Source organism: Salvelinus sp. IW2-2015, unplaced genomic scaffold (assembly GCF_002910315.2).
Source record: "Salvelinus sp. IW2-2015 unplaced genomic scaffold, ASM291031v2 Un_scaffold1127, whole genome shotgun sequence".
In the NCBI taxonomy this organism is placed as follows: domain Eukaryota; kingdom Metazoa; phylum Chordata; class Actinopteri; order Salmoniformes; family Salmonidae; genus Salvelinus; species Salvelinus sp. IW2-2015.
The window spans coordinates 140,133-164,197 of NW_019942741.1; the positions used below are offsets into that span (position 1 = coordinate 140,133).

At 43.9% G+C, this 24,065-nt stretch overlaps 1 pseudogene; it reads right to left on the minus strand.

Moving 5' to 3' along the window:
* Positions 1–4,302: 4,302 nt before the first annotated feature.
* Positions 4,303–24,065, minus strand: part of LOC112069826 (DDB1- and CUL4-associated factor 1-like) — a 29,052-nt pseudogene continuing 9,289 nt past the window's right edge.

Below are 24,065 nucleotides of genomic sequence, written 5' to 3' on the forward strand. Positions count from 1 at the left end.
AAAGCTTTAAATGTACAAAAGAAGCCAAAACTCAACAGATTCCCACTATTTCCAGTATTTGAATGTTACAATATACAGTCATTCTCTTACTGAGAACGATGACGTAGTAAAATTTGCCGGAGGGAAAAATGTTGTTTATGTGTTGTGTGTGTGTGTGTTCTCCAGGCTACCCTTCTCTACCGGCCCTCCCTCATGTGGACCCTTCACCAGGATCAAGCCAAAAACGAGTCACCAAGGACTGGATCAAGTGTGTTTGTGCATCTCTCTCTCTGCTGTTCTCTCTCTCTCCTCGTGCATCTCTCTCTCTCTGTGTGTCTCTCCTGTGTGCAACTCCTCTCTCTCTGGTGGATCCTCTCTCTCGTGTGTCTCCTGTGTGCATCTCTCTCTCTCTGTGTGTCGTCTCTCCTGTTGCATCTCTCTCTCTCTGTGTGTCTGTCTCTCCGTGTGCATCTCTCTCTCTCTGTGTCTGTCTCTCTGTGTGCATCTCTTCTCTCTCTCTTTGTGTTCTGTCTCTCCTGTGTGCATCTCTCTCTCTCTGCGTGCATCTCCCTCTCTCTGTGTGTGCTGTCTCTCCTGTGTGCATCCTCCTCTCTGTGTGTGTCGTCTCTCCTGTGTGCAGCTCTCTCTCTCTCTCTGGTTGTCTGTCTCTCTGCTGCAATCTCTCTCTTCTTGCTGGCATTCACACAGAGAGAGAGAGATGCACACAGGAGAGACACACAGAGAGAGAGAGATGCACAGAGAGAGAGAGAGAGACACAGAGAGAGAGATGCACAAACACACTGATCCAGTCCTTGGTGACTCCAGTTTTTGGCTTTGATCCTGGTGAAGGGCTCCACATGAGGGAGGGCCGGTAGAGAAAGGGTAGCCTGGAGAACACACACACACACACACATAAACACACATTTTTCCCTCCCGGCGAAATTTTACTATCAGTCACGTTCTCAGATAAGAGAATGACTGTATATTGTACATTCAAATACTGGAAAATAGTGGAGATACTGTTGAGTTTTGCTTCCTTTGTCACACAGCTTTCTAGGGAAACATTGTTACGATCATTCAATAACATCCTGTATCTTTCGATAAAACGTGTCCGTAACAATTAGATTTACACCAGTTAAGGTACGCTGCGTTTTGGTCCGATTCCTACTCCTTCTCCTCGACCGAGGAGGAGGAGGATTATGCTATGTTACACCAGTTAAGGGCAAAACTCAAATGGAGCTGAACGTTTGAAATATGCAGCGCATTGTGTTGAAATCGGCTCGACATTTCATTCAAGTCCAGTCAGTTTCTCCTTGTAGAATAGAGAAAGGGAGATTAGGCGAATAGGTCTATAAATCACAACATTTTATACGGTTATCTCTACGACCTTCGCTGCATTCAATAACTGCATTGTCAGAAGTAATGGCCAAGAAGTTTGTCCTTGTGTGAGGACAGAGCGACGTCTTTTCCTGGAGATTGGCACAGGATCTCAGTCAGAATTATACAGAACATTGTATCTCTATGGCAGAGATATTCAAATGTTACCCTACAAAGTCTGCAGTACTGCTGGTTTTCTGTTTGACCTGATAATTCCATCCATATGGTGTCTCAGGTCTAAGTCACTGTGTGATTAGAAGGAAGTATGATGTGGGGAAAAAATGAGTGGAACTGGCTTCGAGGTCCAGATTTGTATTGGACGGCTCTATGGTGTTCGCTAGATAAATCATGACTGTATTCTTGTTTATTTACCCAGACAGTCACTCAGTAACAATTGCCACTGCTTCCCAGTTAGCTTATTGTGAAAGAGCTTGGCAATGGGTCAGGCACACATCTTGTCCTGGAAGAGAACAGCTGTACCTCAGTGGATAGTGTTGTAACTGTCAGGCTGATGTCCCCGACAACGTATCGACAAAAACAGATTCACAAGACTTGGACTGGTACACATAACGCCACAAATCTTGACACGTTGACACAAAAAAAGGTATAAACCTATAATATAGCCTTTTTTTATAAAGACATGCGGACAAATGAGGCATTATGGGGTGGCAGTGTAGCCTAGTAGTTAGAGCGTTGAACTAGTAACCGAAAGGTTGCAAGATCGAATCCCCGAGCTGACAAGGTAAAAATCTGTCGTTCTGCCCCTGAACAAGGCAGTTAACCCACTGTTCCTAGGCCGTCATTGTAAATAAGAATGCTCTTAACTGACTAGCCTAGTTAAATAAAGGTAAAATTAAAAATAAATTAAAAATACCTGACTGCAGGATTTAAATCAAGTGTTACACAAATCCAACACCAGGCTATGTTAAAGTAGAATTAAACAAATTGACACTAAACATTGTTCTCAAAAACGGAGAAAACTTTATTTAGATTTTTATTAAAATAGATCAACTCTAAACAATGTTTGTCTTGAGAATTTGTGGTCCTTTCCCGAAATAAGGACACAACTTAAAGCACTTAACCAACAGAATTCAAATCAATTAAAATCATATTGTGTTCACTTTGCGGCTCGTTAACACCAGAGCTAGGTGTCAGAGTGGCAGCTATGGGTAACAGATAGTCGAGCCCTCGGAGTAGGTAGCAGGGTTGGGGTCAATTCCATTTCAAGTCAGGTAGCCTAAAAAGTTGCCCCTAACCACTGACATAGCATCAGATATATTTCAGTCCAATCAATGTTAAAGTATAGGATTTAGGGAGGGAATATGATCCTAGATCTGTGCCTAAGGGAAACTTCAGTCATGGATGAGAGGTATTGTGGAAAATATCTGCTGTATTAGCACCTTATATATATACACACACACACACACACACATAAATAAACACAAATATATACACTACCGGTCAAAAGTTTTAGAACATCTACTCATTGAAGGTTTATTTATTTAGACTATTTTCTACATTGTAGAATAATAGTGAAGACATCAAAACTATGAAATAACACATTGACCAAACAAAAGGTAAAACAAATCTAAACATATTTTATATTTGAGATTCTTCAAGTAGCCACCCTTTTGCCTTGATGACAGCTTTGCACACTCTTGGCATTCTCTCAACCAGCTTCACCTGGAATGCTTCTCCAACAGTCTTGAAGGTGTTCCAACATATGCTGAGCACTTGTTGGCTGCTTTTCCTTCACTCTGCGGTCCAACTCATCCCAAACCATCTCAATTGGGTTGAGGTCGGGGGATTGTGGAGGCCAGGTCATCTGATGCAGCACTCCATCACTCTCCTTCTTGGTCAAATAGCCCTTAAAACAGCCTGGAGGTGTGTTGGGTCATTGTCCTGTTGAAAAACAAATGATAGTCCCACTAAGCGGAAACCAGATGGGATGGTGTATCACTGCAGAATGCTGTGGTAGCCATGCTGGTTAAGTGTGCCTTGAGTTCTAAATTCATCACTGACAGTGTCACCAGCAAAACACCCCCACACCTCCGCCTCCATGCTTCACGGTGGGAACCACACATGCGGAGATCATCCGTTCACCTACTCTGTGTCTCACAAAGACACAAATTTGGACTCATCAGACCAAAGGACAGATTTCCACCGGTCTAATGTCCATTGCTCGTGTTTCTTGGCCCAAGCAAGTCTCTTCTTCTTATTGGTGTCCTTTAGTAGCGGTTTATTTGCAGCAATTCAACCATGAAGGCCTGATTCACAAAGTCTCCTCTGAACAGTTGATGTTGAGATGTGTCTGTTACTGGAACTCTGTGAAGCATTTATTTGGGCTGCAATTTCTGAGGTGCAGTTAACTCTAATGAACTTATCCTCTGCAGCAGAGGTAACTATGGGTCTTCCTTTCCTGTGGCGGTCCTCATGAGAGCCAGTTTCAACATAGCGCTTGATGGTTTTTGCGACTGCACTTGAAGAAACTTTCAAAGTTCTTGAAATGTTCCGAATTGACTGACCTTCATGTCTTAAAGTATTGATGGACTGTTGTTTCTCTTTGCTTATTTGAGCTGTTCTTGCCATAATATGGACTTGGTCTTTTACCAAATAGGGCTTTCTTCTGTATACCACCCCTACCTTGTCACAACACAACTGATCGGCTCAAACGCATTAAGAAAGAAATACCACAAATTAACTTTTAAGAAGGAACACCTGTTAATTGTAATGCATTCCAGGTGACTACCTCATGAAGCTGGTTGAGAGAATGCCTAGAGTGGGCAAAGCTGTTTTCAAGGGAAAGGGTGGCTACTTTGAAGAATCTCAAATATAAAAATATATTTTGATTTGTTTAACACTTTTTTGGTTACTACATGATTCCATATGTGCTATTTCATAGTTTTGATGTCTTCACTATTATTCTATAATGTATAAAATAGTAACAATAAAGAAAAACCCTTGAATGAGTAGGTGTTCTAAAACTTTTGACCGGTAGTGTAAATGGTATATTATATATATATAGGGCTCTGTTTTTATATCAATATGTATTCACATTAAGCAACACTTACCTCTAGAGGCCATTAAACTCCCTACACCTGTTTACCACTGTAGAACTAAATAGAACACCCGTTTCACACTATTTTCCCAACGCCGACTGAACTGTGCAGGCTTGGATATTATTGTTTTACATTGCCCTGTAACAGCACCATTCCAGCAACTATGTTGGATGTGTAACCGGGCCAGTACAGTCCAGTTGGGCTCTGTGGTGTGAAAAAGGGTACAAGAGCGAACGCAGCATAGGAGCATTCAGTTACATTTATTATGAATATTTTCATATTATTGTCACTGGCATTTGACAAAGTACAAAAAAAACAAATAATATAGTAAATAAATTAACAGTTTTGAAGCTATATATCGTTTTTGGTTAGCTTGGCAAAGATTTGCAGAACAACTGTCAATCTGAAACACTAAAATAATGAAAAGTAGTCTTCCATTGTTTGTTGCCATGACTTCAATTTAACTGGCGAAGGTTGCACTCTTAAAGCGATAGTAGCCTTATTATTAACTACTACATTTAACAGGGTTGGATGTAGCAACTAGTCCTGTTCTGTCCTGGAGCTGTTCTTGTCTATTAATGTTCTGTATTAATGTTTCATGTGTCATGTTCTGTGTGGACCCCCAAGTAGAGAAGCTGCTGCTTTCGCAAACAGCTAAATGGGGATCCTAATATAATAACAAATACCAAATCCAAGAGCAGTAGCTATTTTACAGCTACAAATCCACAAAATGTAAACATACCAACTTAAAACATCAAAAGAAAAAGTATTTATATTAAAAAGGGGCCCCACAAAAAAAAAATCTGGGGAAAAAAATCTATTTTTGTACAATTCAAATTGCTACACGTCATATAAAGAAAAAGTCTTGATATCCTGTCTAAGTTGTCCTTCGGTCTAAAATATCAAGTATTTTTTCCCTGTCAAACTAGTGCAGACTTCCAAATGGAACCCCGAGACCCTACACCCAAGAACATCTTTAGAGGCATTGAAAAGCAATGCAATATTCTCTGACCTACCTAGCGTGTAGTTGCTAGGGTTACATTTGGAATTTAGTGGGTAGCCTGTCATGTCCAACAACAAACCTCAAGTCATCGGTCCTTCACTATTACCATCTCACACCTGGCTTGCTTCAAATATGATCTTTTTATTTCATCTTTTCTCTTTGTCCATATGAATTCACATTCATAGGGGGGGGGCAATTCCTCCAGCTTATGTGGCAATGGGTGGATACATGTTGTGTCCCTTTTGCCACTTCCTGGTTGTCATGTCCCGTTTCCTGTTTAGTCGCTCATAGACAGGAAGAGTTGGTCCTCCAGGTCCGAGGTGTCAGTGCTGCCGTCGGAGCTGTCGGAGCTGTCAGCTGTACGGGAAGACAGACAGGGAGATAGAAAGACAGTCACTGTGTGAGTGTGTGTACATACGAACAATTACTGTTTGAAACTGGTTCCTTGGTTCCCCCAAAAAACTATCATGGTCCAAACACACCAAGACAGTCGTGAAGAGGGCACGACAAAACCTATTCCACCACAGGACACTGAAAAGATTTGGCATGTGTCCCCAGATCTTCAAAAAGTTCTACAGCTGCACCATCGAGAGCATCCTGACTGGTTGCATCACTGCCTGGAATGGCAACTGCTCGGCCTCCGACCGCAAGGCTCTACAGAGGGTAGTGCGAACGGCCCAGTACATCACTGTGGCCAAGCTTCCTGCCATCCAGGACCTCTATACCAGGCGGTGTCAGAGGAAAGCCCTAAAAATTGTCAAAGACTCCAGCCACCCTAGTCATAGACTGTTCTCTCTGCTACCGCACGGCAAGCGGTACCGGAGCGCCAAGTCTTGGTCCAAAAAGCTTCTAAACCGCTTCTACCCCCAAGCCATAAGACTCCTGAACAGCTAATCAAATGGCTACCCAGACTATTTATATCGTCTGTCCCCTCCCATTCCCTCTTTTACACCGCTGCTACTCTCTGTTATTATCTATGCATAGTCACTTTAATAACTCTACCTACATGTACATATTACCTCAATTACCTCGACTAACCGGTGCCCCCGCACATTGACTCTGTACTGGTACCCCCTGTATATAGCCTGGTTATTGTTATTGTACTGTTGCTATTTAATTATTTGCTATTTACATTTTTTACTTCCCTATTTTTTACTAAACACAAATGTTTCTTAACTGCATTGTTGGTTTAAGGGCTTGTAAGTAAGCATTTCACTGAATTATTTCAACCTGTTGTATTCAGCGCTTGTGACAAATACAATTTGATTTTAAAATTTGATTTGGAATTGTTTCAATCGATCAATCAATCAATCAGACATGATCCTCTTGGTACCTGGGGAAACATAGTGCCAGGCCAATGCTGCCGGTCTTGGGCTGCTTTTTTACGCTTCTAGACTAGTGGATGTTTTGTGTGTTCAAGGATTTTCCCAAGACGACACCGCTATTACTCACATCCCAGGTCAATCTCCGCATCGTTGTTAGAGTCATCCTCATCATCATCATCATCTTCAGCATTGAGCAGCCGGGCCACGGCTTCATCATCCGATGGAGAGAAGTCGTTACCTCCATCCTCCTCCCCTTCTCCTTCCTCGATCAGCTCGGCCAACAGCGGGTCTGTCTCCAGGTCATCCATGTCATCATCGTCATCTTCATCGTCGTCGTCAGAGTCTTCATCATCGTCTTGATCCTCCTGGTGAAACAAGATGAAATATATATAAAAAAGACACACATCAATATATTTGAACACAGTTAACACAAGGGGGAAACAGCGGGGAGAGGCTGGGATAGAAGCAGGTGTTTTAGTGATGGGCTAGGATAGGAACAAAAGTTCTGGTGTTTAACCGCATGGAATCTCAGAACCCAGATCAAAGAGCACTGGGCAGTATGGGTTGAAATGGAGCGACTGGATATTAGAGATTAGGAACACTAGGAGAGAGTTGATGTAGATAAAGAGACTAAAGTTAGACTGAGTTTAGTAGAGACTAAAGTTAGACTGAGTTTAGTAGAGAGAAGGACAGCATCTCTTACCTGATCGTCATCATCCTCTCCCTCCTCAGCTAGTCTCTGTCTCCCCACTTCATACAGGCGACACACCGTGTCCATGTTGATAGAGTCCTGGTTCTAAAGATGTTAGAAGAACACACGGCTTGATATGAACTGCTGACTGACAGAGAGGACTACACTTCCCACATTCCACTCTTTAGAAGAACTGCTGTCTGACAGAGAGGACTACACTTCCCACATTCTACTCTTTAGAAGAACTGCCCTGACTGACAGAGAGGACTACACTTCCCACATTCACTCTTTAGAAGAACTGCTGTCTGACAGAGAGGACTACACTTCCCACATTCTACTCTTTTAGAAGAACTGCTGTCTGACAGAGAGGACTACACTCCCACATTCTACTCTTTAGAAGAACTGCTCTGTCTGACAGAGAGGACTACACTTCCCACATTCTACTCTTTAGAGGGAAGAACTGCTGTCTGACAGAGAGGACTACACTTCCCACATTCTACTCTCTTAGAAACTGCTGTCTGACAGAGGGACTACACTTCCCACATTCTACTCTTTAGAAGAACTGCTGTCTGACAGAGGGACTACACTTCCCACATTCTCCACTCTTTTAGAAGAACTGCTGCCTGACAGAGAGGACTACACTTCCCACATTCTCTCGTTAGAAGGAACTGCGTGTCCTACAGAGAGGACTACACTTCCCACATTCTACTCTTTAGAAGAACTGCTGTCTGACAGAGAGGACTACACTTCCCACATTCCACTCTTTAGAAGAACACACGGCTTGATATGAACTGCTGTCTGACAGAGGACTACACTTCCCACATTCTACTCTTTAGTTTCTTTTTGAATGTCTATTTGGGACACAGATTAAGAGCCAGAGTAGAACAGAGAGCAATAATATGGCATCATCAGGGAGCATTGCACCTCCCTAGCCCTAATCCCTAGCCCCTAATCCCTAGCCCCTAACCCCTAGCCCTAAGCCTAACCATAAGTAAGAATATGGGACACAAACACAGCTCATTCTTCCTACATGATAACAACCATATACTGATGGAATGGTCAGAGCAGAGATAGAAGACGCAACTTGGTATATCAGCAATGGAAATGAAACCAGGAAGTTTACCTCGATGACGGCCAGGTAGCAGTCCCTAGTGTCAGTACACAGGTCAAAGATATTCCTCTTCACATCCACAGTGGCTGAGGAAGAACATAGAACCAGAAGTCAACTTCAGCCACTCCCCACAAAAAAAACAAAATCCCTACGCTTGACCTATGACCTTTAGGTCGTACCGATGGGTTTGTAGTCGGTGGCGTCAAAAGTTCTGAAGGAGGAACCAAAGGGACTCTTCATCTGTTGGTCCATCACGTCATCCTCTTCATCAGCCTGGAGCATAGCGCCGTACATGACCGTGGCGTTGTTGTTGAACACTCCTCTACACTGGTCCAGGGCAGGCACCGTGTGGAGGAGATGGAACGTTCTCAGGTCCCACTGGCATAGCTGTCAAGGTGATCATCGCTTCCAAATCAAAATGTTCGTATCCTGGGGCTGTTTTTACTGACATGACCTGGATAAAAACTCAGGCCATAGTTAGAAAGACTCAAATTAGATGTCCCCTGAGTTTTTACACGTCTGGCGATACGCATAATAAAAGCAGCAGAACGCGATATCCCAGGAGCATTTTTTACAGATTATTATTGTGTTTATTTTATTAGTTAGATTGGCTCTGTTAATAAAAGTGAACATTAAATGTATTGCAGTGAGTTGCGACTGTTATTTTCGTTAAGTTGTTCATATCCTTATTGTTAAAAATGTTATATGTTAACCAAACACGAAGGAATAAGGCCCAAACCGGAAGTAATAAGGCCCAAACCGGAAGTAATAAGGGCCGAAACAGGAAGTAATAAGGCCCAAAACAGGAAGTAATAAGGACCAAAACAGGAAGTAATAAGGACCAAAACAGAAAGTAATAAGGACCAAAACAGAAAGTAATAAGGACCAAAACAGGAAGTAATAAGGACCAAACAGGAAGTAATAAGGATACAATCTCTGTGTTGATGATGACCTCGAGGCGGTTGGGATGGAAAACGCCGCTGATGTTCATATTGAACTTGTCAAACTTGTGGATGGCCTGAGCAGAGCGCACGTCCCACATGACCCCGTCGTTCAGCACCAGGTCGTCGCTAGGGTTAAAGGTCGCACAGTTCCTCTTGTAGTTGTTGGCCAGGCCAGGGTCATTAAGGGTCAGCAACTTCTGACCTGACTGGATGTCATAGATCTGGAGAGGACACAAAAGAAGGTGAAATTAACATCCTAAGCTTGAGAAAGCCGGTGCTGGAAAAAAACAGAAGATGGATAAAAAATGTGAAAATAAAAAGAGACCAGCTCACTGCTCGTAGGAAGCACCATGCCCTGGCCTCTCATTTCTTTATTCATACAGTGATGTAGGGAAATATGAATTATACACGTCCAGTGATTTTAAAGACAGTGCTGGAGTTCAAAGAATATAACAGAAAAGACACGGTGTAAACGAAGAGGTGGAGTCGACTTACATGAGCTACTTGGTCCTTGGTGCCAATCACTCGGTCTTGTGACAGTTTACTGAACTCTACGTAATGGTCGTCCAAAAATGAATGCCTGAAACGGAGACAAATCACGACGGCTGCGTGTTAGTGAAAGTCTCTATAAACAGGAAATGACTAAACAGTTCAGACTACGGGCTTCAGAGTGAGACTAACTTCATCTCGAAGACAGACTGCATACTCCAGAGAGCTGACAGAGGGACACTCCACGAAGCAGACGTCAACAGCAGAGAACCATCCTAAAAATACAGGAGAGATGAGTGTTGGAAGAAGAAGGGAAGCCTACTGCCAGTCTACCACTGAACATACTATTGAGACCAGCTACGGCGATTACCGCTAATGGAAAAAATATTTCAGAAATACATTGAATTGACTGATTTGATGAATAGAGCTCAAGGTGTGATGGCTGAGCTGTGAAAGCCGTAGCTGGCATATCATTATCGTCGTAGTAGTAGTAGTAGCAGCAGCAGCAGCAGTAGTAGTAGTAGTACATTAGTAGTAGTATTAGTAGTAGTAGTAGTAGTTGTAGCAGCAGCAGTACTAGTAGCAGCAGCAGTGCAGTAGTAGTAGTAATAGTAGTAGCAGCAGTATATTAGTAGTAGTAGCAGTAGTAGTAGCAGCAGTATATTAGTAGTAGTAGCAGCAGCAGTGCAGTAATAGTAGTAGCAGCAGTATATTAGTAGTAGTAGCAGCAGCAGCAGTTATTGGTTTAAGCTGGGTGAAACCCTATTGTTGGCCTTGATTATTATTCTCCTTGCGGTAATTTGCTGAACAAATGCTACCTCCGTGTGATGGTAAGACCTATAACAAGAGACTGAAAACGCAAACTTTGGAAGGTCACGCCTCTCCCTCCGTGTGACCTAGAATCACGAAATTCGGTATAAATGTACACGTCCCTCTCCTCACAAAGAAAACATTTTCCTCAAGGACCCTTAAGGTCCACCATGATGGTACCCCCCCCCCCCACTCCTCTCTGACTGATCTGCTAAAAATGTGATACATGGCATGTGTGGACCAAGGTCTCTCAACACATGTTTTACAGACTAGCATGTCAACAAAAAAACAGCTGCTACTGACCAATAAACATTCATGTGGGCGTGGTCTGGCACATAAATCAGACATGGATATTGGCATTGTAACCAAACTCGGTACACGTTCCAAACACAGTCAGGACTCAACATATGCAAACACATTTCAGCTTCACCACACGGTGGCGTTATAACCTGCAAACGTTTTCATCTCTCTTAACCTGTTTGACTGATGAGGGGGGGGGGGGGGGGGGGGGGGCTTGTTGGACAGGATAAAATCATGCATGCACTCTCATTGGCTTTATCGCGGCCATATTGTTTGAGCAAGAGGCTTGGAAAATAGGGTTGGGGGTTAAAGACGTGTATCCCTAGATACTATACACGATCGGGTCCTTCGGTTCTGGTGAAGAAGAGTTTAAAGTAGTCAACATTAAAAAATAAAAATAAATACATCAAAAAGATCTCATTTTAAATTTTAAATAATAAGAAGTACACAAGATATCATCCAAGGGTGGTGTGTCCAATTCCATCTGATGGTGGCGCTGTGGGGCCAAATATCGAACCCGGGCATGGGGCTTGCAGCTTACTTTTAGATGCAGTAGTAGTATGATGATTAACAATGAGACGGGATGATTGCAGGTAGCCATCCTCCAACATTCTGATCCAACCATAATCTACATACCCGTGAGGGCTCCAGGTGAGTGATGGCTGTAGCCATCCTCCTCCACACTCTGATCCATCCATCCATCAATCTACATACCCGTGAGGGCTCCAGGTGAGTGATGCTGTAGCCATCCTCCTCCATAACCACTCTGATCCATCCATCCAACCATCCATCCTACATACCCGTGAGGGCTCCAGGTGAGTGATGCTGTAGCCATCCTCCTCCTAACCACTCTGATCATCCATCCAACAACCATCCAGCCAATCTACATACCCGTGAGGGCTCCAGGTGAGTGATGGCTGTAGCCATCCTCCTCCTACACTCTGATCCATCCATCCAACCCATCCAACCATCAATCTACATACCCGTGAGGGCTCCAGGTGAGTGATGGTGTAGCCATCCTCCTCCTAACCACTCTGATCCATCCATCAACCAACCATCCATGCATTCTACATACCCGTGAGGGCTCCAGGTGAGTGATGGCTGAAGTATGACAGCTGTAGCTAGCCTCCTCCTGACCGCTGAACACGTTATAGAGCTTCAGGTGTCCTGTACACGTCCCCAGCATCAGGAAACGCTCGCGGGCTGAGAAGGCACAGCAGGTGAAACCACTGTCATCCTCCTCAGCCTCCCTGAACACTGAGATGGGCCGGAACCTTGGGGGGGAGGAGAGAGACATCATGAAGGGGTTAGCTAACGAGATGGAGGGGGAGAGAGAGAGAGAGGGGAGAGGAACAGCTCGCTACAGAAAGAGAAAGTAGAGGGTCCCTAACAGATCTACAAGGAGACACTGGCCATGTCCAAAATCTGGCTTACTACTTTCTTAAACTGCATGCTGTGTAATAATAAAAAATATATGTTTTTATTTAACTAGGTAAGTCAATTAAGAACAAATTCTTATTTTCAATGACGGCCTAAGAACGGTGGGTTAACTGCCTTGTTCAGGGACAGAACGACAGATTTTTACCTTGTCAGCTCAGGGATTCGATCCAGCAACCTTTCGGTTACTAGTCCAACACTCTAACCACTAGGTTACTACTATCTAGAATGTACTGTTTAGTAAAAACCAATGCAGTAAGTAACAAATATCAGCATACTAGGCTCCTCCTGCTGAGAATGAATAATTTAAATGTGTAATTGCGTTGATTCCCGGGACACTCATTTTTGGTCCTCTCAGCTGATTATCAGCTGTTGTCAAACCCGTGGGTCTGGAAAAACTATCTTCCTCAATAGTGTGCACTGAACTGTACTTTGATGAAAAGCCTAAATGAATATGACATCCTGGCATTTAAAACATACAAAATGTTCTACATTTCACATACTATACTTTCTTAGCATACCCAGAATGCCTACTGTTTAGTACTGGTATTTAGACACGGCCAGAGGCTTCATCTCAATAGTTTTAAAAGTGTCTTCTTCTCCTCCTTTGAAGGACGTGAGGAAATTAAGGTCAGACTATTGACATGAACCCCCCCCCCCCCCCACCCCCAAGACAAGAGGCCTGGATGTAATGCGAGCCGGGGGCCATCCTGAGGATAGGTGAAGCCTACCTGCTGAAGATGAGGTGTCTGTCCAGGCAGCCCCCATCCACCCCTCCGTGTTTAGGATACAGCACCCTGCTGGTCAGTCTGGAGGTGAAGTTAGTGGGGGCCTGGCACCTCTGCTTGGGTTCTGGACACTGGTGGGGTGTGAACAGGGAGAAGGGGGGGCAGGTAGTCACCGGGTTCCTACACCTGAAATAACATTTTTAAAATACATCAGAAATAAACATTTGTTGTTAAATTGACTTGCTGAGTTAAATAAATGTAAAATAAATTGTAACAAACGTAAAATAAATGAATAAATATCACATTTTATTGGTTGAGTTGAGAACACATGTTTTGCAGGTGTAGGGAAATACTTACGTTCGTAGCTCCAACAGCGCAGTAATACCGAACAATACACGCAAATCCCCAAAATGTCAAATGAATTACGAAATACAGAAAATATACAAGTCCGAAATATAAATACAGTACATTCCGAAAGTATTCAGACCCCTTGACTTTTTCTACATTTTGTTACGTTACAGCCTTATTCTAAAATTTATCAAAATACATTTTTTTAAAGTCCTCAATTCAGACACAATACCCCATAATTACAAAGTAAAACCATTGGAAATGTATAAAAAAATATACAAAACTGAAAAATCCCATTTCCATAAGTATTCAGACTCTTCACTCAATACTTGGTTGAAGCACCTTTGGCAGCGATTACAGCCTCGAGTCTTCTTGGGTATGACGCTACAAGCTTGGCACACCTGTATTTGGGGAGTTTCTCCCATTCTTCTCTGCAGATCCTCTCAAGCTCTGTCAGGTTGGATGGGGAGCTTCGCTGCACAGCTATTTTCAGGTCTCTCCAGAGATGTTCAATCTGGTTCAAGTCCGGGCTCTGGCTGGGCCAATAAGGACATTCAGAGACTCTTACGTTGTCTTGGCTGTGGGCTTGGGGTCGTTGTCCTGTTGGAAGGTGAACCTTCGCTCCAGTCTGAGGTCCTGAGCACTCTGGAGCAGGTTTTCAATCAAGGATCTCTGTACTTTTCTCCGTTCATCTTTCCCTCGATCCTGACTAGTTTCCTTTTATTTATTTCACATTTAGTTAACCAGGTAGGCCAGTTGAGAACATGTGCAATCAATTGAATTTACCAGGTGGACTCCAATCAAGTTGTAGAAACATCTCAAGGATGATCAATGGAAACAGGATGCACCTGAGTCAATTTCGAGTCTCATAGCAAAGGGTCTGAATACTTATGTAAATAAGGTATTTGTTTTATTTCTATACTATTTTAGAATAAGGCTGTTGCGTAACAATGTGGAAAAAGTCAAGGTCTGAATACTTTCCGAAGTCTGATGGTGTCAACATAAATGTTAAATAAAATAAAAAGTATTCAAACCTGGCATGCTGCTCCCTGAGGTACTCTGTGATGATGCTGTCCAGGGCAGGCGGGGAAGGCAGGTGTCGATCCAGTTGTTTCTTCATGGCAGGACTCTGGCTGAACGCTCCGTGGTCCGACTTCAGTCTCAGCACACTGGAGGGCCGTTTCCCACTGCTGCCACCAGTCCCAGGGCTACAGAGGACAGAGGAGCGCTCCCGCGTGAACAGGATACGCCCGATTTGGGGCGATCCATGGGGCGGTGGGCCGTTAGGGGTGCAAGGAGGCAGGGAGGAGGAGGGGCGTGGCGTCTGGACCAAGGAAGACGAAGATGATTGGGTCATCGCAGTGAGGCGAGCAGCCACTACCACTCCTCCGTTGACCATGCCCCTTGGGGTTCTGGGTAATACAGCGGACGAAGAGACGGGGGAAGGAGCTACAGAGACTGCCGAGTAGAGCGAGGGCGAGGAGGAGAGGGGGATGGAGAGGGAGAGCGGGCCGCAGGGGAGATTAGCCTCCTTGGTGAGGGCCGAGGCAGTATCCTGGAGTCCTTTAGCCACCAGGTGGTTCCTGATGAGTAGCAACAACTCCTTCTCAGGAAAGGAGATACGGGACTGGGCCACAACGTTGGCCCTCTGGAGCCGTGCCAAAGACACATCTGTCCCGATCAACAAGGGTTTACCTGAGGAAAAGAGACGCGTTATGAAAAGAAAGATGCCCCCTTTTGTCTTAGTTGTTTATACTACCGTTCATTTTATCAGGAGGCGGGGACGACATCAGTATCGCAATATTTTTTCCCACGGCAAAAATTTAAAAAAACACACAGACCAAACAATTTGGTCGTTTAAAAAGCTGCTGTATGTAAAACATTGTGTGCTATAGCTTGGAAAATAAACACATGTGAGACTCTGGCTAAAACATAATGTTTATTTCCAACAATAAGCCTGTTTTCCTAAAGAAGTTAAACGTGCTTCGTGGCATCGTCCCGACCCTACATTTAAAAAATCTCCGATTTTTGATATACGTTTTCCGTATCGTATTGCTACCTTTGTATGAAACTGGCTATGCAAATAAAAATGGTTTGTTTTGTTTTTGAAGGAGGTTTGGACTTACCCGACACCCTCTCTATGAGTTCGGCAGAGTAACGGCAGAAGCGGACGTGTTGGGAGCGTTTGTCCTGCAGCACAGGTTCCTTCATCAGCTGTTGGATGTGTGAGGAGGAGAACAGAGGCAGCTTGGAGATGATCTGTCTAACAGCCCTGGAGCGAGACAGACCAACCAGAGCCTTACAAGCCAGCGCTCGGATCTGGTCTGCGTCCGTGATGGGCATCTTGACCGTCAGTAAACCAAGGAGGACCTGGAAGAATTTAAAAAGAGTTTTAAAATGTTTGACGATCAACGAGAAGCCTGTCTTTACTGTAGTAAGTTACAGAGGAATAAGAGGAAGATGTATTTTACCCCCCCCCTTCCCCGAGACACACGCACACATACATCTACACAGAGGATACGAGCCACAACCCCTAGGTCACCTACCTTGATGCCGTTGTTGGCCTGGACAACGTTCCACATCTTGCTGAGCACACTCTCCTGTGGGGGGTGATGCAGAAAGCTGCCCATGGAAGTGAGGGTCTGGTCGGGGGCACACACACAGTTGGTGACCACCTGGAGCGCTGACTTCTGGATCTCTGCATCGTTGACAAACACCTCTCCCTCTGCCACCCCCAGGATAATACTCATTCCTGCAGGAGGAACACAGTGAAAAGGTAACTTTCTTGTCTAACAGTATTGAGAACAACAAAAATTATAGTCCAGTCACAGGTTTAAGAAAGAGATCAGATTGTATAAAACATGTACAGATATCGAAAAGAGACTGATCTAGCAGTATAGATATAGAGAATATAGAGCGACTGCCCTAATATTATAGATATAGAAAATATAGAGCAACTGCCTTAGTATTATAGATAGAGAATATAGAGAGACTGACCTAGGAGTATAGATAATCTAGAAAGACTGACCTAGGAGTATAAATATAGAGAATCTAGAGACACTGACCAAGTAGTATAGATGTAGAGAATCTAGAGAGACATACCGACAGTGCAGACGGTGGATCCTCCTTCATCCAGCACGTCTACAGTCTCAGCTAGCAGCAGCTGAACCTTTGGCACTACAGTCAGCATGGCCAGGATGTCCAGGGCGAAACGCACCGTATCAGACCTGGTAGATAGAACAGAGGATTATCTCTACGGGGGTACAGCAGTCTTACTGACAAGGGAAGGAGGGGACTGAGCAGGACGTTTATCTTAGCTCACAAAAGATATAACAGGAACTGCCTTCTAGACCTTGGAGAAAGAAAAAATGACTTTTTTTTTTTTTTTTTTTTTTTTAATCACAATGGTTCATCATCAGCCTGTCACAGATCTGTAAAGGCATTATCCAACTTGTACATTTTGTCATGACAACAAACGACAGCGAGAAACTGCTGAAGAGCAAAGAGATATGTGATGTCTTCATGAGAAGAATGTGCAGATTTAAAAAAATCAGGTCAATTAGAGAGACTACTGGTTAACGTACCTGCCATAGTAACTCCTCCAGTCACAGGCTATAGAGATGTATGTAACACGAGGGGAATACAGGAGAGTGTAAAACACCTCAACAGGTTCCCAGTGAAGCTGAGTGTGGTCCACACTCTATCAGGAAGTCCATCATGTCACCACCTGCTCATGACTGTATGAACACGACTGGGGGGGGGGGGGGGGGGGACACAGACAACACAACAAGTCATATCAACCAATTTTTATTCTATTGTGTTATTGACTGTACGCTTGTTTATTCCATGTGTAACTCTGTGTTGTTGTTGTGTCGCACTGCTTTGCTTTATCTTGACCAGGTCGCAGTTATAATGAGAACTTGTTCTCTACTGGCCTACCTGGTTAAATAAAGGTGAAATGATTTTTTTTTAAACAATCGAGCAACAATCAGTCTTCGTTATCCATAATCAATCATTCAACTAATCAATAATATATCTAAATGAATGTTTGTGTGTTCACCTCAGGACATCCTAAACAGGATGAGTGTCAGTGTGTTCACCTCAGGACATCACTAAATAGGAATCTACCTTGTAGTAAGGTTGAGAGTGAACTTGAGCGCCCCCTTCAGTTCTCTGAGGGACTGTTTGACTTGCTCCACCTTGACAGCCAGGTGGGCCTCGAAGTACCTTCTCAGGCACATACAGGTGTGTTTGGCAGTCTGACGGCTAGAGACACCTGGTCGTCACTCAACATGGCGCCCTGGTCCTCTGTGTTCAGGATCTCTAATGTACTGATCTAGAGAGAGAGAGAGAGAGAGAGAGAGACAGAGACAGAGAGACAGACAGAGAGAGAGACAGAGAGACAGACAGAGACAGAGACAGAGAGAGAGGGGACACAGCACTGGGTCAGAGGGACAAAAAAATAAAAACACATCCTCAGTCCTCACGGAGAACGTTTTCTTCACAAACTAAACTAGAGACCGCACCTTCAGGGCTGATGCGACAAAAGGAAAGCAACTTCCAAGGTCCTCTGGCATGACAATTGTCTTCTGAAATCAGAGCCGAGGGACAACATAGCGACGGCAGCGGAAATACTGCAAGGGACTACTGGACCTCTACTCACCAGGTTGACTGTCCTGATGACTGCAGTACGGCTCTGAATGAGAGAATCCTCCCCCTACTCACAGTTAACTAGTCTCCTGATGACCGCAGTATGGCTCTGAATGAGAGAATATCTCCCCTACTCACCAGGTTACTAGTCTCCTGATGACTGCAGTATGGCTCTGAATGAGAATATCTCCCCTACTCACCAGGTTAACTAGTCTCCTGATGACTGCAGTACGGCTGAATGAGAGAATCTCTCCCCTACTCACCAGGTTAACTATCTCTCTGATGACCGCAGTATGGCTCTGAATGAGAGAATCTCTCCCCTACTCACCAGGTTAACTAGTCTCCTGATGACCGCAGTATGGCTCTGAATGAGAGAATATCTCCCCTACTCACCAGGTTAACAGTCTCCTGATGACCGCAGTATGCTCTGAATGAGAGAATCTCTCCCCCTACTCACCAGGTTAACTAGTCTCCTAAGGCCGTCCTGGTGTCAAACGCTGCAGTATGGCTCTGAATGAGAAGGAGATGGAGAAGAATATGGTGTGTGGCAGCAACCCGACGCGTGGAACACTCCAGGAGCCACAGGGCATAGCACCATGTCTGACAACCACTGTCCGGCAGCATACACACTGTAGGAGGACAAGCAGTACAGACACACCTGTAGGAGGACAGACAGGTAACAGACCACACTGTAGGAGGGACAGACAGTAACAGACACACCTGTAGGGGACAGACAGCCAGGTACAAGACACACCTGTAGGAGGACAGACAGTCAGGTAACAGACACACCTGTAGGAGGAGCAGACAGGTAACAGACACCCTGTAGGAGGACAGACGAGGTAACAGACCCCCGTAGAGGTACAGACGTCAGGTAACAGACACACCTGTAGGAGAGACAGAAAGTCAGGTAACAGACACACCCGTAGGAGGGACAGACAGTCAGGTAACAGACACACCTGTAGGAGAGACAGAAAGTCAGGTAACAGACACACCTGTAGGAGGGACAGACAGGTAACAGACACACCCGTAGGAGGGACAGACAGTCAGGTAACAGAAACACCCGTAGGAGGGACAGACAGTCAGGTAACAGACACACCTGTAGGAGGGACAGACAGTCAGGTAACAGAAACACCCGTAGGAGGGAGAGACAGTCAGGTAACAGACACACCCGTAGGAGGGACAGACGTCAGGTAACAGACACACCTGTAGGAGAGACAGACAGCCAGGTAACAGACACACCTGTAGGAGAGACAGACAGTCAGGTAACAGACACACCTGTAGGAGAGACAGACAGTCAGGTAACAGACACACCCGTAGTAGGGACAGACAGTCAGGTAACAGACACACCTGTAGGAGAGACAGACAGTCAGGCAACAGACACACCCGTAGGAGGGAGAGACAGTCAGGTAACAGACACACCTGTAGGAGGGACAGACAGTCAGGCAACAGGCAACAGACACACCTGTAGGAGGGACAGACAGTCAGGTAACACTCTGGTCAGATGAGACAAAATTTAGCTTTTTGGCCATCAAGGAAAACACTGTCTGGCGCAAACCCAACACCTCCCATCACCCCGAGAACACCATCCCCACAGTGAAGCATGGTGGTGGCAGCATCATGCTGTGGGGGATGTTTTTCCATCGGCAGGGACTGGGAAACTGGTCATAATTGAAGGAATGATGGATGGCGCTAAATACTGGGAAATTCTTGAGGGAAACCTGCCTGTTTCAGTCTTCCAGAGATGTGAGACTGGGACGGAGGTTCACCTTTCAGCAGGACAATGACCTGCATACTGCTAAATCAACACAGTGTTTTAAGGGGAAACATTTAAATGTCTTGGAATGGCCTAGTCAAAGCCCAGACCTCAATCCAATTGAGAATCTGTGGTATGACTTAAAGATTGCTGTACACCAGCAGAACCCATCCAACTTGAAGGAGCTGGAGCAGTTTTGCCTTGAAGAATGGGCAAAAATCCCAGTGGCTAAATGTGCCAAGCTTATAGAGACATACCCCAAGAGACTTGCAGCTGTAATTGCTGCAAAAGGTGGCTCTATTATAATTATGTTATAATTATAATCATTTTGCATCTTCAAAGTGGTAGGCATGTTGTGTAAATCAAATGATACAAACCCCCCAAAAAAATATATTTTAATTCCAGGTTGTAAGGCAACAAAATAGGAAAAATGCCAAGGGGGGGTGGATACTTTGGCAAGCCACTGTATATGGACTCCTACCCTCTCCATGGCGTCCTGGTTGTAAGCTAGGTAGTAGAGACACAGTGACACCCCAGTAGCAGCCATGGAGGGTCTGGGGATATCCAGCAGCTTCTGCACTCCTCCATGAGCTATGAAGTCAGCAGCAAACTTCTTGTGCAGGAGCAGGGAGGCAAGGTACTGGAGAGAGAGAGAGCAGAGAGAGCAGATAGGGCAGAGAGAGAGAGCAGAGAGAGAGGGCAGAGAGAGAGAGCAGAGAGAGAGAGAGAGAGCTTACTTAGCATTTTTCACTGGCTGTCCCCCAGGCTGTGGCAGGAGGACACATACTTGGCTGCCAAACTGCACATTTTGGCTTTTCAACCCAAACATATTTGAATTTATCTCTTCATACTTTTATAGTTTCAAATTCTTTGTATTGAATTATAATTTTGGGAAAGAAATATGCTCTTAGGTCTGAGTATTTTGTCACAAGTGTAGTAGGAAATGCACTTCTGTCTCTACCTTCCCCCTGGAGCAGAGTGAGCAACACGCTGTCCTCCCTGGGCAGCCAGGTTTAGTCCTGTGACGACCGGTTCTCTATAGCCAGACTGGTGCTCACTGAGTCTGTCACTATCAATGTTTTCCTCATTTTCTATCAGTCACAGTGGTCAGATAGTCTGCCACCATGTACTGTCTGTTTAGAGCCAAATAGCATTGAAGTTTACTTTGGATTTTTGTGGGTGGTCTTTCCAATAGGTTATATATTTTTCTTTTTGTTTTGTGATGATTTGGTTGGGCCAGATTTTCTGAGGGCTGTCCCGAGGTCTAACTGGGTTGGTTTGGGTTGGTGAACTGAGCCTCAGAACCAGCTGGCTGAGGGGAACTCTTCTTCTGGTTTCATCTCTTGACATGTAGAGCTGTGTGATGGAATGTTTTCAGGGTCACTTGTTTTTAGATGGTTGTAAAAATTTTGATGGCTCTTTTTTCTATTCGAATGAGGAGGGGATATTGGCCCAATTCTGCCCCTACATGCGTTATTTGGAGTTTTTCTTTGTACTTCGCAATACAGTCTTGCAAAAACTCTGCATGCAATACTTCAATTGGATGTTTGTCCATTTAGTAAATTCATTATTAGAGAGTGGCACCCATAACTTCACTGCCATATAGAGCATTGGTTCTAATAACTGAATTGAAAAATTTTGAGCCAGATTCTAATTGGAATTTCAATTTTGATGTTCCTTTTAATGGCATAGAATGCTCTTCTTGCTTTGTCTCTCACGCTCATTCACAGCCATGTGAAAGCTACCTGTGTCTGCTGAATATTTAGTCCTAGATATGTGTAGTTTTTGGTGTGTTCTACATAGAACTGTGTCCAAATAGAATTTATATTTGGTCATCCTTATTTCCGGACCTTTTTGGAATATCATTAATATTTGTTTTTTTTAGGTTAACGCGTCAGAGCCCAAGTCTGACAGAACCTGTGAAGATGATCTAGGTGTTGCTGTAACCCCTCTTATAGAGTGGAGACAGCATGCACCAGGTATCTTTGCGTACAGCAGACACACTTGATTTCAGTGTTGTCGTAGGTGATACCAGTGCTGTCGACTTCTCTACTATGTTTTTGCCAATTCAATTCATGTAGATGTTAAATAATGTTGGACTTATTGGGCACGCCCTGTTTCACTCCCCGCCTGAGAGAAGAAGTCTGTTTGCTTGTTGCCAATTTTAACCGCACATTTGTTTTTAGTGTACATTGATTTAATAAAATCATAAACTGTTTTCCCTCCAATACCACTTTCTATTAGTTTTAATAAAAAAGACCTTCCGTGCCAAATTGAAATCAAAATGCTTTCTTGAAATCTACAAAACCACGAGTAGAATTTGCCTTTGTTTTGGTTAACTTGTTTATCAATTAGAGTGTGGAGGGTGTAAATGTGGGTCTGTTGTACGATAATTTTTAGAAATCCAATCTGGCTTCTGCTCAGGACGTTGTGTTCGTCAAAGGAACACTGATGTAGTCCTGCTATTTATAATACTGCAGAGAATTTTCCCCAACGTTGCTGTTAACGCATATTCCTCTGTAATTTATTTGGGTCAAATTTGTCTCCATTTTTTATAGATTGGTGTGAATCAGTCCCTGGTTCCAAATATCGGGGAAAATACCTGCAGTGAGGATAATGTTGAAGAGTTTGAGTAATAGCCAATTTGAATTTGTGGTCTGTATATTTGATTCATTTCATTTTTAAAATCACCATCAGCACCACAGGCCTTTTTTGGGTTGGAGATTGCATATTTTTTCCAATAATTCTTCTCTGTAATTGGGGTTATCCACAGGATTCCTGATAGTCTTTGACTGCTACATTCAAGGATTTGTAATTTTTCTTGTAATATCTTTTTGTTTTCTGGGCTCTTTGTTATATTGCTGTAGAGGTTTGCAAAGTGATTTCTCCACATATCCCCATTTTGGATAGCCCAACTCCTCATGATGAGGTTTTGTTTAATTTCTCCAATTCTCCCAGAAGTGGTCTTGATTCTATGGATCCTCAATTCCATCCAGCTGATTTCTAATGTGCTGTTCCCTTTTTTGTTCTTAGGGTGCGTTTGTATTGCTTCAGTGTTTCCCCATATTGAAGGCGTATATTTTTGTTGTCTGGTCTCCTGTGTTTTTTGATTAGATATATTTCTCAATGACTTTCTTAGATTTTTGCAATCATTATCAAACATTTTATTCATTCTCTGTTATTTTTGGTTTGCTCTTATGCTTCTTTAGATTAGACAAGGAGGCTAATTTGTCAAATATAAAGTTTATGTTCCTAACGGCCAAATTTACACCTTCATGCTGAAGGAGAATGTTAAGGCTAAAAAGTTGTCCAGGAGAGATTGTATTTTTTGGCTACTAATTGCTTTTTTGGTAGATGTCTCGTACTGTTTTGCAAACCTCCATCATCAGGCCTTGTTTAGTACATGTAATTTATTGGGCCATGATGCTTCATGGTTGGGTTGCTCTTCTCAGATACACTGTGATTTTACTGTGGTCTGAGAGAGTGTTTAGTGGGCTGACTGTGAAGGCTCTAGACGACTCTGGGTTTAGGATCGGTGAGGAAGTAGTCTACAGTGCTGCTGCCAAGGGATTGAGCTGTAGGTGTAGACCTACCAAAAAGAGTCTCCTCTCAGCCTGCAATTGACTATGTACAGACCCAGTGTTCGACAGGAGCCTCAGGAGCTGTAATCCATTTTTGTTTTTCACTTTGTCATAGTTGTTTTCTGTGGGGGTATGTGGGAAGGGAAAGGTTTATTGCTTCCTGGTAGGTGTTTATCCCCATGACTCGTTAATAAGTGTCTTGTTTTCTGCTATTCTAGCATTCAGGTCTCCACAGACCAGATACGTTGCCTTGGGCCTGAAAGTGACTAATCCTCTCCTCTAGAATGGAGAAGCTCTCTTCGTTGAAGTAGGGTGACTCTGAGGGGGGAATGTCATGTGGCACAGAGGAAGACGTTTTTATTCTGTCACAGATAGCCTCCTTGTTGATTTTTAACCAGATAAAGAATTCTCCTGTTTGATCAATTCGATTGAATTAATTAGTTCAGATTTATACCATATTAGCATTCCCCCTGAGTCTCG